Genomic DNA, 15614 nt, shown 5'->3' with positions numbered 1-15614 from the left:
CTGAAAACACCCTTAATCAGCTAATCTGGATGCTGTGCAGTGAGGAATCCAAAACAGGATATTTTAAGTTCTTATCCCAAGCACCTAAGTAAACAATAAACATGTTCCATTGCCTGTTCATTTTCCCTCTATACTCATCTACAGATGCACCATTTTTACCATTCTCTACCTTACTCAGTGCATTTGCATTGTTAAAAAAAAAAAAAAATGTGGAAATAATTTTTCATAAGCTACACAAAATCAGCCCTTCTCTATGATACTGTTTCCAGTGTTTGGCTTCTCCACTCTCCCACACGTTACAGATACCCTAAAATGGCAGAGGGACTCCGTTGGATATGATTTATTGCCTTGATTTATTGAACTGAGCAATGACAGAGCTCCCGCTTGACAAGTTTTCGTTTCTTCGTGGCAAGTAATTAGCCTTCATATTGCCAAAGGGCTCTTCAGCTGCCCTGTCAATGCTGTTCCAACCTAATGAAAATACAGCATCTTATCATAGTAAGACATTTACATTATTCACATACTGCTTTCCAGTGGCCTCTCATTAGCTCCAGCCTGCTTAACTTTGCTGGTTTATTTGCTGCAAAAGAACAGAAAAATACTCAGGAAGGAAAGATATCATTCAGCTGCAACTTTGCCTTGCTGCTGGGCTAAATCAAAGTCTTCTGACACCCCTATGCCAATGATTTTAAAGAGACTGTGTGAGGATACATAATCTAACACACAATTTCAGCAACACATTTACTCATTTGCCTTCATGCAGCTGCATCTTGTTATTTAGCACAACCCCAAATAACAGGTAGTGTTATAATCCACACCTCATCAGAGTCATAATCCGTTTCTACTTTGTCCTCCTGACAGGCAGTTTACAGCTATCTGATCCCAATGTTGAACTCCTCTCCTGCCAAGCTGCCAGCTCTCTAGCCAGCAAACAAAATCTATAACCACATCCCTGCCTGTTCCCTAACTACCTGGGAACGTGATAACTGACAGTAGTTCAACAACCTTGCTAACACTTTCAGGCTGGGACCAAGCCCTGCAGGCAGACAATCCAGATGGGATGGAAGAGGAGCTGTGATGGCATGGTATGCAGGCCACAGCTCTGCCAGCTTTATACAGAGGGAGATGGTCTGTTAATCCTGTCAGATCCCACAAACAGTGCTTTGTCCAGACTAGTATTAACATCCCACTGGATGTTTGTAAAATATAAAGTGCCTCAACACCTTAGAACATGTCATGCACAGACCTACCCAAACTAATAGCCAGTGCAGGTGCCAAGAGCAATTTTGTCTAGCAGCAAGATCTTCAGCAAGGCCGTACAAGACCACCTAGCTAGTGATCATTATTTAGGAAGATGTTTAGATCTGTGTGCAAGAAAAAACATATGTTGAGAGTGAATAGACAACCTGACAAAAAATATGAATTCAGCTGGGCTCTTTTATAAATTTTCAGGAATACTAAATCCTTTCAGAATTTAATTTATCTTCTTTATCTTTCCAATTCACAGATTGGGATTATTTTAGAGCACAACAAATTATTTCATGATTTGCCTTGGCTTTCTCCTGTTCCGTTTCCCCCATCTGGCAATAAATTTTGTTCTTGTTTCTCAGAGAACCCATGACACAAGACCATTGGTCTTTCCATTGACTCTCAGCCTGGACTGCTGGAGAGAGCAAGGAGGAAGCAAAGCATCATTAAGAAACTACCGAGGGGAAAAAAAAAAAAAATATATATATATATATATATATACACACGTATATATATTTCCCTGGAAAGGATGAAAGGATGCTGGAGAAATATGAATATCACCTTGTGAACTTCAAAGCTCTCAATGGATTGCTCAATACCTAGCCAACAATTTCAGTCTACCACAAACAAGTAGAAAAAAGAGGGATGAATCCTGCTAGGAAACCAGCACCTGGCAAAGATACTGCTTTAAAAAGCTATTTTCTTTGCAAAAGCTATCTTTCTTACTTACTAGCCAATGGGTTATTCAGTGTGTTTAAATTCAAGAAGCTAACTTGCATCTGGTCTACTGGAGCCTTATTCAGTTTATGCCAGATAATGGTCTAACCCTAGGTGGATGCAAAATTGTAAAATGGGGGATAAGGCCCCCACAACCATGTTATGCTGCGGCCTTCCTCAGATCCTGCCTTCCCCAGGAGACATGAGGAGGCGAAAGCAAATCCCACTGCCCTCTGCTTAATCCTAACAGAGGAAGATAGTGAGGAGAAGGTGAAATGCACTTTCAATCTCTGCTATCCCACTGGATTGCACAACTGAGAAATACAGATGGTAATATTCATGAACTGGGCATGTGACTCCCAGCACATTCCCCACCACTAAATGAGAGATAATAGAAAATAAAATTGTCCCTTAAATCCCACATTCTTCCTCACAGATCTTTTGGGGATGCTAAAGGCACGTGCAACTCCTAATTCTTGTCCATCAAAAGTTTTTCTGCTTCTGCCTTTCACCACCCATGGTATGAATAGCCTGCCTGTTACTTCTTTGTCCAATTTTATCTTTCAGGATAAAAACTTTCTGAGGTAAAACTCCTGTCCAGAAGATCAAAGCCTAAAATGGATACGGCATTCTTTCTGCCCAGGTTTATTTTTACTGGTATTGCCTTTGATACTAACACTGCATCTTCCTTTCAAACTGAAAAGCACCTAGAACATTTTCTGCACATTAAAAAAAAAAAAATAATCATAAAATGTTGCTTAGGAAGCAGTGACCAACAAAAACAGAGCTGTCCTACAGACAAGTATTCTGCCAAAAAATAAGTGTTGATTAAATTCCTACTATACACTTTAAATGTTGTTATTCCAACTGTGAGCAACTGCATACTTCATCTTGAGTTTGCTTTTCAAGGCACTACTAATGCCTTAGGAGGGTCTTTAGTCATAGCTCCTTGCTTATTTCAGAAATTTCCCCATGCTGTGCTATTGTGCATAAAGGAACTTTGGAAACTGTCAGAAGGCAGATATTGGGCTTCTAACGCTTGGGCCAAAGCCTGCAGATAAGTAAGGTTGCAGTGACCAAAGTAAACATGCTATATTTCTTCTAATTGCTTTTTTTCATTTTCAATCTGAATATTCAGTGATAAAAACCTATTGAAATGTCAGGGTAGGGGAAGGAAGAAGAGTGAGAATACAAAAGTAATTACTTTCTGTGGGCCTTTTCCAAGTTTGCTTAAGCAGTAAAGGAGGTTCAGTGGCAAAGTCTTGGAAAGGAGCGAAAGTCCTGCTTTTTCATCTGGAAGAGTGAACAGGAAAAGATAAATATGCTAAGCTTGCCTAATACTTAAATCCCAAATATAAATAGGGAAAAAAAAAAAAAAAAAGGCTGAAAGTTATGGGAAAATAAAGTACATTTGTAAGGATTTTGATGACTAAAGAATAATTTGGTAAGCTCCTTCTGTTCTTCCCTTCTGACCACTTTATTATCAATTTCATTCTTACCGTGGGTCAAACTTCTATGCCACTCCCGTAAGCACTGAGGAGCTTTCTTGCAAGCAGAGAACTTTATAGAAGATAAAAGAGGGTTCCCCAGGATGTGGGTGTTTTGCAGTCCCATTGATGCCTTTTTGTCTATCTGTTCTGCTTTTCCTTACAGTTTTTCTCCTTACACTATGACGCTTTGTTACATTTCTGCCATCTCTGACAGCCTCATTCCTGCAACTCTTTTTTTTCCAGAGAGTTTCTTTCTCTTCCTATGCCTTATACTTCATTACTTCTTCCTTTGGCCACATCAAAGGACATCTTTCTCAATTCCCTGGGATGAGGGGTTGCCATTCGCTGTTGCATTTAACCCATCCCCAATCAGTGTTGTCATTTTTCTTCTCAAGTTCATTCTACCATTCAACTTAAACCCAGAGTTGTTTGCAACAGTCCTCAATCTGGTTTCCTCATGTACTTTCAAGTACAGCCTAACTGTGAAGAGGTATCCTCAGAGATGACAATTCACGTGTAGAGAACCAGTCTCTGAAAAGCTGTTTGTACTCAGCCTGGCCCAAGAACTTGTGAAAAAGCTATTTATCAGTGAATTCTTTCAGTTCTGAATATTGTCAAAGATCTCTGAGACTAATGGTCCAATTTGCTAAACATGGGGTTCAACCAAGACCTAGATGTGCAGATACAGATGTCAGCTTAAAGGCAATGGCAGTGTAGAAGGTGAGCACTACCTATTATTGGATTTTGACAGGCCAGCACTGGCACTGAGTCCTACAAGCTGCTGAGTTAGCAATGAGTACAGGATGGGAACTGAGACATCCCTCAGGATAAAACTGATGCCCTTCTGAACCAGAGATATGAAGAATCTATTCTCAGAGAGGCTGAGTCAAGAGGAACTGCAGGTAATCAGCATCACTTAACCGCTTTTCCTCCCTAAACCATCCACAAATGTGAATCCCTTTGGATTGTTTAGCTTCTGTGAATTACCAGCTGTGTTCATCAGAAACCTTTTAAAGTACACCTTTCTCAAGCATACTCTAGCAAATATATATATATATTCTTCTTCAGAGTTCTTAACTACAGTGATATTTTCAACCCACTAATGTCTTACAGCCCACCATGCAATACATGAGTTTAATATAGAGATTCTGCTTGCTGAAGAACAACTACAAAAAAACTTAATACTTTAATCTCTTCAGTTTTAATATTTTTCAGCATTTTCCCTCTTCTTCTGTTAAAAACTCTTCTAAAAGCATTACTTGACACAAAGAGGAAAACAAAAGAGTTACAAGCATGAGCCAATTTTTATCTTCACAACTAATGCCTGAGATATCTTTGAGAAGCCCACTCCTCTAACCCATGCAGTCCAGTGAAGGATTCTCCTAAAATGCGATAGGAAGGAGTTTTGCCTTATTAAATGCCTTGGACTCCTGCAATCTCACACATAGACACATAGCTCATGAAGTAAGCTCTGAAAGTCAGAACAAAAACAGAATGGGATGTCATAACTGCTGCAAGATGGTATTTGGATTCATTTCTAATAAACAGACTTTTCTCATCACTTTGTCACATCTAGATTAGATGTCCAGCCTCTAAGAGGTTTCAGCTGCTATATACAATAAACATTTTCCATCATATGAAAAGAGATGGGACTCAAACCATAAATGATCATACATCCCAAACACCAACCAGAAGAGCTAATGAAAAACTCGCTTCTATGGGAAGAATTCCCTTATCCTATCTATGGGTCTGTCACAGAAAGCAGATTAGAGGAGTAAATATGGTACCAGACACATGGTACTGATTCATGCTGGATGACATTACTCATAGCACTAGCATGATTATGAGACTAAGATGGTGTGGGGATAATACCTCTTCTTTTTTCTTGCAATGTGTTTGTTTAATTCCAGAAATTGCATCAGAAAAAAAAAAAAAAAAAAAAAAAAAAAGAATAAAAACAGAAGATAAGTATGCTCTTCAGTAGTATTTGAGTCACAAAGTAAGGAAACAGTAAGATGAAATGCTTTTAAAGTAATTTGAGATATTAGAGTTTCTGTCACAGAAACTATATAAAGCGCAAAAGAATTAGTGCAGCTAATTCATGCATCTAATCTTTTGGACAATGTCTGTTTTATGTATGTTCCAGTTGTCCCTACTCAAAATGGCTGGTGTGAAATCCTTACAGAAGGAGCTAAACCAAAGGTTTCTATGCCTGGATCTCCATGTATTTTCTACCAGAATGAAAGTTAATCACAGAGGGTTAAAACAAACGTGTGGAAGTGTAAATTATTGGCCTGTATCTTTAGCTGCAATGACAGAAAAGAAACATAAGTACTTCTCTGAATATTTAAAATTTCTGCTATTGAAAGAAAAAGAGAAAATCCTAGCATGTCAATAAACCTTTATGTCAGTACTCATCTTTGAAATGTGTATGGCATATAAGAATTATCCGGTGCACTTTGACCAGTGTTTTCTGCTATATATTAACACTGACCTAGCTGTTTTTACAGCTACTGAAGACCCTATTTCTAACTAAGAATTTTGGCATTCCAAAACACAGTCCAAGACTTAAGAATGGAAACAAGATACATTAATAACAAAAGACTGGGTAAGAGTATTTTAAAAATTTTTATATAACTTCAAAAAGATCAGTTGATTTCTTTTGTGTCTTCTAGTAAGGGCCTATTTAAAGCAAATCAAACTATGGGAGATATTCGTTATAATAAATTATATAATAAATGTATTATAATTAGTATGTTATCACCCGTTGATTTTCTTTATCTGTTACAATGAGATGAAAAAAAAAAATTAAAAGGTCATTTTCATTAGATGTTTCTTCGTTATAATATTCCAATAAGTACTCAATTCTTAACAAAGGCTAGACAACCACGTAGTTTTATGAAGTAGGCCTAGGAAGTAATTACATCCTTTAACAAAAAAAGAAAACCAGCTTACCCTTTGCTTGTCCCTGGAAGGTGACAAGCACACAAAAATGCACATAGGTTCAGCTGTTCCTGTGTAAATCCATAGCCTCCAGCTTTTTGCAGGTCATCTTAACAATGCATTTATGTGTCATATCTAAAATGTCAATGCTTTGAAGTGCCAACAAGGATAAGAGAAATTAAATGGAGGTTAATATAAGGATCAGTAACACTGGCGGTAAAAAAAAAAAAAAAAAAAAAAAAAAAAACAGGGCCTATATGGACATGTCAATTTATAATTTATGAAGCCAGTTTGGGGTTTTCTTCTCTGATAGGTACTTCACCTGTGATCTTTGGCAAATCATTTTAAAATTTATCTGAAGGAAGACTTTGATTCCAAAGTTCTGTCTAATTTCCATTTGAGCAATGTAAATCCAAATTACAGTCCTCAGAATTACCAGTCACTGCAAGTTTACAGACTCCTAAACTTTTTACATAGGAACAATCACTAGAATCTAGCTTCCTATCTTTCTTCAAAAGCACCAACACTGAGCTAGAGATCAGCATCACTTTTTCTTTCTGGTTCTCTGAATCTTTAATTTTGCCACTCAGTGTAAACTTACATCTGCTGCTGATGGTGACTTCCTTCTCCAATCCTAACTCTACCAGTAACTTACAGGCTAGGAGACCATGCCTCTTCAGAGAGTGGAGGTGTCACTGGAGGTGCTCAGCTTTCTAACCAGACAACTACTGGCTAAACAGAAGGCACCTTCTCCAAATGGATTTTGAAGGACCTCCACTCAGCTTTTGTAGTGCTATTCCAGGAACAAGGCTGTGATCCTCAAACAGAAGGAGATGTCTCTCCATTGACCTCTGTCATCTTCTATAGCCCTTCTCCACCATTCTTCTTCTTGGGAAATAAAATAAAAAATAAAAAATAAAAATGACATTGTGTCCTGTGATCTCTCCTCTCAACCTGCTAAGCTCTGCGAGGAAATATCTAGCTTCCCCCAAGCTTTTTGATGAAGACAGTAGATGCCTGCTTTAACTTAGGTCGTAAGTGTTTAGCAGTAATTTTAAAGCCACTGCAACTCAGCTGCAAAGCTGAGCTACACTGAGCATAATATTACATGCCCAGTCAGGCAAATATTACTCCGGACAAAACAAATGAATACATGTGATCCTAAAAGTATTCTTAGAAGTGTTTTGATTGCCTTGACAATTCATGTGACAACTAGATTATATAGCCCAGCTAATACACACATGTGAAAATATCTGAAGGAACAGTATTAAAGAAAATGGCTTCAATCTTAACAAGTTTAAGAATGAAAACATGAGCACATGCAGGGAAAAAATAAGGGGTCAGCAACGGTATTATTTCACTGTATTGGTCCCTATAATATGAGGTTCTGAATGGGTGAAGGAAGCAGCAGTTGTTGCTTTCTTACCCCAATTCATGAAGACATTCATGGAAAGATAGCCACAGCTTTGTTGTTTTCAGTAGCCACAACATAGTTTAAGAAGGTGGGGAAAACAGTGCTAGAAAGTCAGAAGCAAAAGTTTCACAGAGAAAAAGGATTGAACTATGATCCCGAGCTTTTGCTCAGCTTCAGCTGTTCTCTCTTTTAGCTGGATGGTAACATGTATATAAAGTATTGATATACAGTAGGAGAAGAATGTGTGTATAGGCAGCTAACAAGGAAGACCTTAACCTATGAGACTGTGTTCATAGTCTAATCTTTAAAGAGTAGAATAAGAATATTCCCACTCACATAGAAATAGCAGTAATTAAGTAAACACAAAAACCTGAAATAATGTAGGGAGAGGAGGAAGGAAGAATGCAGGCATGTGAATTCATGAAGAAACCCCATCTGAAAAGTTTAACTCCAGCAAACGAAAAGAAAAAAAAAATCTTTAAATAAAAGTTTAGAAGAGGGAAATGAAAAAGAAATGACAATTTCACCTTCAGATAAAAGCTACTAAAGGAAAAAGAGAGTATGGAATGTAAAAGAATATTTTCTTTAAAAAAATACTTTACACATTTCAATTCTTGTATTTCCCTTGGGGTTTGCATATTTCGGTCACATAGTTATCCAATTAAAATGAAAACTCTGTATTATCCTTTAGGCGAGGACAGCTGCCAGCTGCTAAGTTTTATAAAGTCTTTAATCTTGTCCATAAATATTTAACAAGAATTGGTTGGTACACAAGCCAAAGTAAAGAAATCAAAGGCATGAGCTCTGCAGTAACCTCTGTATTGTCTGAATGGAGATGAAATGCTAGAACAAAATTATGAATTTTTCTTTTTTTATGTTAAAGTTATTATTAAAATATATGCAGGCAACTTTTCTGATCATTTTCCCATTTTCTTCTCCTCGTGTAATGTATAAAAGAAGCAAAGAACTAAAGCGATTTCAAAACTGAGATTAGTCTCTTTTTTTCCAAATTGAGTTTACAGCAAAGAAAAGAAACAATCTTTGCCACCATATTCTATATGCTTTCCATGTTAATTAGCTGCTTTTTGAGCACAGCCTTCAATAAAGGGTAACATCTTTTCATGATACATTGGATATATAGAGACTGTGTTCAATATCTGTAGGCATAAATATACCTAAAAATATAATGAGACCACAGGCATAGTCCACAATATGAGGTCTTCACAACTTCACCCTCAGCACATCTTTACAGGTGTTATGCCATCTAGATACACATTGCTTTCTCATTTAGACTGACATCAGTTTGACAACAGAGCTGGCAGCCTAAGTCACACTCAGGAACAAGGAGGAGTCCCGTGATCTGCTCTATTTCTGCAGGCTACATGCACAGGAGGCCTCCTGGGAGGAGGCAGCCTTCAGAGGCACATATCTGAGGAAATCTCTGATGCAACAGCCCGACACCAAGACAAGGAAAACTAGCAGCTTTTGGGCCCAAGAGAACAAGCTCTATGACAAGGGCCAGATGTGGCTCCTGCATGGTTAGTCCTTTTTGATCTCAGCTTCACTCATGCTTCTGCTGACTGCCAAACCTCATCTACATGGCCTGGGCTATCTGGTGCCCCAGTTCCTATTGCTATGGGACTCGGGAGTCTAGACCCCATAAGGAACAAGCGTGGAAGAGCACCTTCTGAGTCCTCTGCATCAATAATGGGCAACCTGTGGCCAAGTCAGAGAATGACAGCTGGTAGTTCACAGTTTCAGATCTCTTTTTTCAAGATGTTTGCAAACAGAACAATATGATTTGGTGCCTATGGGCACCAAAGCCTGGTTTTACCTTCACCTCAAGGAATTATCTTAGTTTAATTTTTGCTTGGATTAAGTACATATTGCTAAGTATAACCAAACTGAGGTAAAGTAATTTAGCACAGCCTTACAAACACAGTCATAATGAACAAAACCAATGTCTTGCCTATTTAATTGCCAGGCCTGTAGAAACTCGGGGTTGAAAGAAAACACAGCAAGCAGTCTCAGTCTAATAAACAAACACAATGGCAGCGACTGCTTTTAATCCTTTCAGCTTGACAGCATCTCTTTAAACATCACACTGTTTCAATGGACGGAACATCAAATAATGTAAGCACAAGCTCTTTAAGCACAGACTGCCCAAGAAGAGGGTCAGCTAGATGACCTTTTGTCTCTTTTCTACCTCTGTGGCAAAAGGAGGCATCTTTGTCAGCTGAACCCAGCCTAGGTAAGCCAGAGCGATGCTTTTGAATTGATTGTTTTTTACGAATTCAGACTCAACAGAAACAAATAAACAAAAATTTTAATTCCCAGAAAGATCACATCACTTATAAAAATCTAAAATAACTACCTGCCTCAGGATGTCAACCTTGATGTAAACAGACAGTTAGATATTGGAACTCTTCTCGGTAAGCTGAAGCTGCACATGCTATAAATTGGTTATAAGGCTCTCCCTGGCACAACGGAGCAAAGCACATGCTAGAGCTTAATCCTTGTGTTTTCCTAATCAATAGAAATGTTCTTCTCAATTTAACAGGATGGGGTGAAAACACTAGAATCAGATTCACAGAAGTGGCAGAGTGAATTGTGATGGATGTTAGAGATGAAATCAGATGAAAGGAGTTATTGCCAGGACCTTTGTGAGTGGCAAGTGCTTTTCAGAACTTAGCATTTTCAGCTTTAATCTGAAACCTGGAAATAAAGGAACCTGACTTTTCAAAGGAAGACCTTTGGCAATGTTTTTAAGACAAGGGGTGTGGAGGAAAGGGAGTCAAAGAAAAGGGTTCTTATGAGTTTTCTGGCAATTAAAACCTTGATGTATTCAAAATCACTAGGCATTAATGAAAACTAGGACTCATTCTCCCAGCTCTGTCACAGGTGAGTCAAGTAAGTTGAACAAATTGTGGTTTGAAGTCCAGGCGATTGCAAGTCTCTCTAAAGCTAACAAAAGCTGCAGAGACTGAGAACACGGTAAAAAGTCAAGTCATTACTTGCACCAAAGTTTCATATATTTAAATGCAATTCTGAGGCAGTATTGACTCCTCTTTTTCTTCTTCAAGTAAACAAAATAAGGCCTCCAAGTATATCCATAAATTTAAAAAAAAAAAAAAAATAAGCTTCAAATTCAAATTCAAGTTCTGAACAGACACTTCAAATACAAAGTCACTGGCATATTCTGCCCATTTTGTGATTAAGTTGCTATTTGAACTTTGGATCCAGACTTAAGAGGTATTAGTCCTGAGTTCTGTTAGCCCAGATAGATTAGAGCACTGTCCTTTGCAGGACTGCGAATAATTGAACAAAGGAATTAGCTGCTATGGTCAAGGTGAGCAGAACTTGATAAATATTTTTATGGAAGAACTCAACCTCATACGAAAATTTTATAGCACAGATTCATCTCTGAAATGTATTCATTATAGATGAGGGAGCTCAATGCAAAGATAAGCTATTCAAGATAGGTCCTGTGAAAGCCTCACAAAATTTGCACTTAGCCTAGCACGCAAACCCACTTTTGTCGAAGTAGAGCTCACATGCCCCTAGGGCAGAGCTAATTAAAGTTCAGAAGGAGCAGCAAGAAGTGATGAGCATGACAATTCCTCTGATGGAGGAAATAAGCCAGGGAAAACTGGTGGGAGACTGTGCACAACCACCCTGAGGTGAGATGGATCAAATCTAGGGAAGGCCATGTGAAAACTGCTGATATATGGGTGAGAAGAGCTGGGATAAACAGGAAGCAGTCCCATATTTAGCAGGGGGGAATCCATTAAACAACACTGTTTTTCTGCTTGATACAAACTTAACTTTTCTTCAACAAAAACACAGTTTGTGTGCCAAAAGACATGGTGCCTAATTGAGATCAAGCTCAGGACTAAACTTCTACGCCCACATGTTTAGTGCTTGGGCCAGAATTAGCTCTACATAGTGATATAATTCTACCTCGATATAATTCTACTTGGATAAAGCCATGGCTACTGGCAGAAATGCTGTGAGCAGGTGAGAACACATAATTCAGCTGTACAGACTACCAGGGACTCACACTTCCTATGAGCTAAAATATGGCCCGCAACTGCTATGGGACGAGGAGGAGACGGGGAGCACCTCACCTTACATCATGTCCAAAGGAGTAAATTGTTCAGCGGGGCAAAATAAGACTGGCAGAAGTGATAGCAGTATCTCACTTGTGTGCATCCAGACAGCAACTCACCATTAAGAAGCTTTGGTGAGAGGCAGACAAACACCATCACTCTCCCATTTCGGATCTCAGCTGTCAACAGCACACATAAGATATAGCACAAGACATAGAAACAAATTCAAGAGCAGCACATATTGCAGATCTACTTTTACCTGATGCTGCATCAGAAGAGATTGTTGTTACACTAGTAGAAACTCCTAAAACAACATCAACTGCCTTTAACTGATACTATTACTTTAAGTGATTCCTTCAGCGAAAAGCCAGCAATAGCCTTTATTTCCTAAGTTACTTCCCCACTACAGTAATCGAATTCTTGTTAACAATTTTCAGTTGTGGAGGAAATCTGAGCAAACTAATCTCTGATAAAGCACCTCTGTTCACAGCTGTGTAATCTGAAGTATTTCTGAAGGAAAGACATATTAAGCCTTGAAATTCTTCCATTTATTATCCTCATGCCAATGAGAAAATGGGACATTTTAATTGAGTTTTGAAACACTGTTTACAAACTGCTGACCTAGAAAGAAAGCCCTGCAAATCATTTGCCATAGATTCCTTACAGAACTAGTCAGAAACCTGATGTGAAGCAAAACAGCCGTCTGCCACAGAACTGGTGAGTGAGTAGAGCATACAGATCAAGTTAAAGGCTGTTTTTCACAAGCCTCAGCCAGAGCTATATGAAGCTTTGATTCAGGAGCAACAGAAGCATTTTGCACCATAGTATCAAATATACCATTTCAGCTTTCTTTTAAAAGTAAATAAAAAGGAAAATATAAAAACAGAAAAATAAGAACATAGATACAGATCATCTGGTTGATAATGTTTGCCTCCCAGCAGAGCACGCAGGTAGAAATTTTGCTTAAATTTTGCCTATTCACCTAATTTGGGGGATCTCTACAGAAGTTATCATAAAACTTAGCGCATATGTTCATCTCATTCTGATAAGAAGTGATTCAACAAAATTCTTTTCACTAGAGTATACACAGCACAACACCACAAGGCAGTATGCATATATCTTCTTTAATGCTAACTATCCATAATAAATGATTTGGTTTTGATTCTAAGACTGAATTTCTGATAATGAAATGTGCTACTAAACTCAGAGGTGCTTACAACTGCAGAGGAACTCACCACAATTACTAGGAAGAAAAAAATATGGAGCACTACAACATGCATTCTTGCACTTCCAGAACAGGCGATTACATTTTGGATTATCTTGACAGGCTGGATTGCAATACTTGAGATTTTGGGCAGAGTATACTTGTGTCAAATAACTGTTGTATCAGAAAATGAAAGACATTTATCAGTGAGAGACAGGTGTGAAAGCAGAGATCAAACACACAGAAGCACCTCTGTGCAGTCTCCCATAGTGGTGCTGTGATGACTTCTCATGTTAAAATATTTTTACATTACAAGTTTGACATTGTAATGCAAAAACATGTCCCTTGTAACAAAGGACATGGAAATGGCTGAGGAACTCAATGACTTCTCCACCTTGATCTTCATCGGCAATCCCATAACCATGAGATCATTGGGAAAGCCTGGAGGAACAAGGGTCAATGGGCACAAATTGAAAAACAGCAAATTCCATGTAAACATAAGTAAAAGATTTTTCACTGAGAAGGGTGTCATACTCTGGAACAAGTTTCCCAGAGAGGTTGTAGAATCTCCATCTTTGGAGCCATTCAGAAGCAGACTGAACAGGTTCCTGAGCATCCTCCTCTAGCTGACCCTGCCTTCAGAAGAGGGGGTGAAACAAATGATTTCTGGAAGTCCCTTCCAACCTCAACTATTCAGGGATTCTGTGAATTTAGCATTTTGGTTAATTGTCTAAAATATGTCAGTGCAGCAATTCAGCAAAATTGTGAGATGCCTATTATGTCATCTAAAATAACGTATGTATACTACTAAGCAGGACATATCTGATGCTGTGTTTGGCAGCTGCAGTGAGGGAAATGGTTTTAAAGTATACTTTATATTGCAGTGCATTACTGTGGCTGCTCCTGCTGTCAAGGTGCCATTATTAGATGGAAGTAACTGGAAAAATGGCTGTCATTGCTATTTCCAAAGTAATGTATTTATGAAAGAGCCCAGCCTCTTTGGTAATGCACAAAGAAATTGTAATTCATATTTTATATATTTTAAACCTTTCATAATTCAAAGATATCAGTACTTACACATTATTGATTATACTCACAACTTGTAAGTCCAAGGACTTGTTTCTCAGAGACAAGGATCACCTCTTTTCCCCTCTAATACTTCTATATTTTTTATTGAAGAAGAGATGTTTCACGCACAGGCACTTGCTTATAGCCTGTCTATTGCTGCTTCATAGCTATGACTGACCCTCTATTATTTACCCTTAGCTTTAGTACGGATCTCAACAGTAATTCTGTAATGAATAATCTTACCTAAATCTAGAGTATGTTAATTCAAATAGCATGAACACTGAATTTCAAAACACCACCACTCATTGTGGTACTTCACTGCCTTTATTTCCCTTCTGAATCTGATTTTCTCAGCGATATACTTCTTTGGAGTAAGGAGCATTTCATCTAAGGCTCACAGACACTGCTGTAACAGAAACATTAGGAAATAGGAACAATAAATCTCTCTCCCTACATACTGAAAAAAGGTCTTGGCTTCTCTGTGTATGTTCACCTTAAGAAAACAGATTGAGATTACTGAGCACAGAAAGACTGCTTTTGTGACATGAACGTGGTGAAGAGAGAATGAAATCAAGTTAGACTTGAATAAACACTTTAAAGAACAAAACTATATTCTCCCTTGAGAATTCAATATCATGACCAGCCTTCTCCACAGATTTTCTCCCAGTCAGAAGTGCTAAATGCTGCTATGGTGTCAACTTAATTGGCCAGTAATGAGTGTCTGGGATTAGACCTTATTTGGTCTCATCAGTGTTCACTAGCACTACATCATACTGCAGCAGGGAGGAGACAGAATGGGGGATGGAGATAAGATAAAAAGAAATAAGAATTAAGATAAATATTATTTCTTAAATTGCACAGTAGATTTCAATGCTAATGGATACCCTCTGCCAGACTTCATGCGAAGAAATTGGCGTAGTAAGTAGCAAAGACATTAGAATGATTATATTTATTTTTAGTGGTTATATTTTGGCAGGAATTTTGGCAGCCTCATTCCACACAGACAAGTAGACAAATCATTCACTCTGTAAACAGGCCTCCATTACAGCCAGAACAACATCTACTATTATTCTCTTCTTCTTTCTCTATGTTCCTGAGACAATACCAATTTTACCCAAATAAAGAACGAATAGGGTATCTGAGGTCTTAACAGCACTTCAGGCCCAGATTTTTTTTTTTGGTGTTAATTACCATGAGGAACATTGGACCAACTCCAGCACATATCAGCTGACATTCTTTATCTGCAAAGATCCACCAAAGATCCACCCGGAGTTTATGACAGACACAGGCAGCTCACACTGAAGCCTGTGCTGCTACAACACTGCTGCTATTGGTATTCATTCCAGCTACAGCAAACAGACTTGATTTCCCATGCTGCAATCACACCTTCCAACAGTGGTGTACACATCACATTAAAAAAA

This window comes from Cygnus olor, chromosome 6 (assembly GCF_009769625.2).
Source record: "Cygnus olor isolate bCygOlo1 chromosome 6, bCygOlo1.pri.v2, whole genome shotgun sequence".
NCBI lineage: Eukaryota > Metazoa > Chordata > Aves > Anseriformes > Anatidae > Cygnus > Cygnus olor.
The sequence above is the reverse complement of the archived record's forward strand: the minus strand, read 5'-3'. Positions refer to the sequence as shown.